Source organism: Neltuma alba, unplaced genomic scaffold, assembly GCF_004799145.2.
Source record: "Neltuma alba isolate B1F8T4 unplaced genomic scaffold, ASM479914v2 tig00012070_pilon, whole genome shotgun sequence".
Taxonomy (NCBI): domain Eukaryota; kingdom Viridiplantae; phylum Streptophyta; class Magnoliopsida; order Fabales; family Fabaceae; genus Neltuma; species Neltuma alba.
The window spans coordinates 134,955-138,132 of NW_021636631.1; the positions used below are offsets into that span (position 1 = coordinate 134,955).

At 36.9% G+C, this 3,178-nt stretch overlaps 1 pseudogene; it reads left to right on the top strand.

The window, feature by feature from the left end:
- Positions 1–1,420: 1,420 nt before the first annotated feature.
- Positions 1,421–2,867, top strand: LOC114721827 (uncharacterized; annotated as a pseudogene).
- Positions 2,868–3,178: the final 311 nt, after the last annotated feature.

Genomic DNA, 3,178 nt, shown 5'->3' on the forward strand with positions numbered 1-3,178 from the left:
ATCTTGGAAGCCAAGAATAATAATAATTGAGGCACCATGTGAAAAGTACCCAAGTGACCTGCCATATGGAGCACGCATCACAAATAATTATAAAGTTCATTTTATGATATGAAATCTTTGATTAAATTTTATTTTTTTCCCAATAATTGTTTTATTTCAAGGTATCATTGACGCAAAATGAAAAATGGAACATATTGATAAGTGGGCAATGATAAGAATGATCCATAATTTTTTTTTAATCTTATGATTCAAGTTAAAATCGCAGCAGCAATAACAATTCATTAAATGAGATTGGTTACATAAATCACATAGTATTATTGTGTTCAACCAATAATGAAATTTTTAAATACATTGTTAACTAAATAATTCTGCTCTATAAATTTTTAAAATTGAATTGTTAAAACCACTCTTGAAAATATTACTGCGCACACGAAATTACAACAAATCCACATGAAATATCATAAACAAAACCTAACTCTCTTTTTTTTTTAAAAACCTAAGCGTTGACTAATTCCATGTCAAGTTCATTTTTATTGTATTTGATGGTTTTTGACTTCTTATTCCTGCTCCCTTATCTAGTACTACTGTGAATAATTTTATTATTTGGCGGGATGGCTTTTAAAACTTTTAAAGTCAACTTGATCAAAACTAAAACCATTTCAACAAATTTTTACTTGAAGCATTCCATTCAATTGGATTTTTTGAAAAAATTTGCAGTATACTTGAAGATAAAAAGCATAAAGATGCAAGAAAGGTGGGGCACATTGAACTGAATGCTTCATTTTGTGATTATTTTTTAAAATGTACGTTACTTGGACCTGAAAAATACTGTAGCCACCAATTCTAAGTCTATAGCTTAAAGTGCATTTTAAGCTATCCTTTCTCAAACAACATACAGGGACTATAATACTTGACATTCATAAATATGTTGGCTTATTATTTGAAAGATTCTTTCTTTTTAATCTTGGACTAGTTACTAAACAATATTTAAAATGCATATCTTTCAAATTAGCTGGGTGTTTAAGTTCTTTTAGAGCACTCCAGGAAAAAATCACGGACCAAATAGTAAAATGAAAAATGCACAATCTTTCTTCACCTAATGGATAAACTCCCTTAAAGTTTCATTCATAATCTGGAGAAAAAGGACCTGAATAGATATATGCAATGAATGATTGAATTGAGTGCCCGCAAAATAAAAATCATAAATGATAAAATGAATCTGGTATGACTCATTGCGGAGTCAGTTGATAAATTCTCAAAAATTCCACTTCCATACCAACTTCATTATTGCAGTTACAGAAAGAGTAAGAACAGGAAAGGGAGGGCTGTGTTGTTTGTCTTGTGTAAAGCTAGCGGGTGAGGATTCCTATAACCCACAGGATACTTCCAAAATCTTTGGTGAAAACTATGTCCAAACAGCCCCATTCCTTTTTGCCATTTCTTCGTGTTGCCAGCCAACACTCCTTATAATCCCCTTCTCACAAAACTTCACATTCCGTTCTAGAAATTCTCTCTTCTTCAAAACCTACTCTGAAGTTTTCGTCTCTCTCTCTCTCTCACATCCAATTCCGATGGATTTTGCAGGCAAGATTCTCAGAAGATCAGTTCATGGTTTCCTTCTGAACTATCACTATTTCACCTCTGTTTCTGCTTTCCTCGCTCTTCCGTTTTCTGCTTCCATTCTCCTCTCTCAAGCTTTTGTCCCTTCCTCTTCATCGCTCTTTCCCCAAATCTCCAATCGCTTGCAGACTCTGTTCGATGCTGCGGGATTCCCTTCTTCTTCTTCTTCAAAAATATTTACCCTTTTTGGCCACAAGGCTTCAGAAACCATCGCTTCCATAATATTCATCCTTCCCTTTACCCTCAGCTTCCTCATCATCGCTAAAGCTTCCATTTTTGAGGCTCTGAAACAACCCCACAGGCCAGCTTCCTCTGCTTCTTCTTTTACTTCCATGATATTTCTGTACAAGCCACTCCTAAAAACCTGCATTAGCAACTCATTGTTGGTTATTTCTGCCATTGCAACATCGTATTGTCTTATGTTTTTTGCCTTTGGTGTCGTCGAAGGACTGGACGACACTTCCCCTGATACCCTGTTCTTGGTTACAACATGTGGGGCGGTTATCTTCTCTGTTCTTTTAGCCAATGCACTCGTCATCAGCAGTATGGCGATGGCTGTGTCTGGTATGGAAGGACGTGGAGGGTATTTAGCGATTCTTAAGGCTTGTGTTCTTTTAAGGGGAAGAACATCAATGGCTTTGCTCTTGGCTCTGCCCATGAACATGGCTCTGGCCGTCATTGAAGCCTTGTTTCACTTTCGGGTCGTGAGAGCGTATCGTGTTGGTGGACGAGCAGAACCTTCGATGGCTTTAGAGGCTATCTTCATTGCTTACTTGTACTCAATCTTCATCGTCCTTGATACTATTGTGGCCTCCATGTTCTACAGAATTTGTAAGACGAGGTCACGGATTAATGATGAAGATGGAAAATTATTGGTCAGGATTGAGATCTCAGGGGAGGACAATTATGAGTTCGAGAAGACAAGAATTTCGAAGAATTGCCTTGAAATAAGGTTAGGATCATTGAACTAGTCATCGAGGATGTTCTGTTCTGCTTCTGCAATCTTCATGGCTATGTGAAGGATAAGATAGGGATGATGATGATGATTTTTTTTTTTTGTTATTATTATGAATATAGTATTAAAAAAAAGGTATGTATAGGAGGTGTTTGGGTGCAAGATTTATTTATGCTGCTGGAAGGAAACGGACGGAGCAGCGTCGTAAGACATAAAAGAGTTTGGCTATGTGGAAAAAAACGCAGAAGCCAGAGATTTAGAGTCACCATTCTTATTGATTTCATTGTCTTGTTCTTTCTTGCATTCTTGGACTCTCGTCTTCTCTGGATTTTTATCTTGTAAAATGGCAATCCTTTATGTTAAGAGATAGGCGTCCAGTGTATTGATGTATTGGGCCGTAAGCCCATTATGGGTTCATATCTGCTGTATAAATATTGATCGATTGTTCAATAATAAACCGATTGGTATTTTCCACCAAGTCCAGTAACTTGTTTAGTTCTGTTTCACATGGTACCAGAGCGTCAGGTCCAGTGATTGAGCCCGTTTGCAAGGTGAAAGTCGAAGGCCCCATTGCCTTCTCGCCAGAAATCATCACCGTGTTGG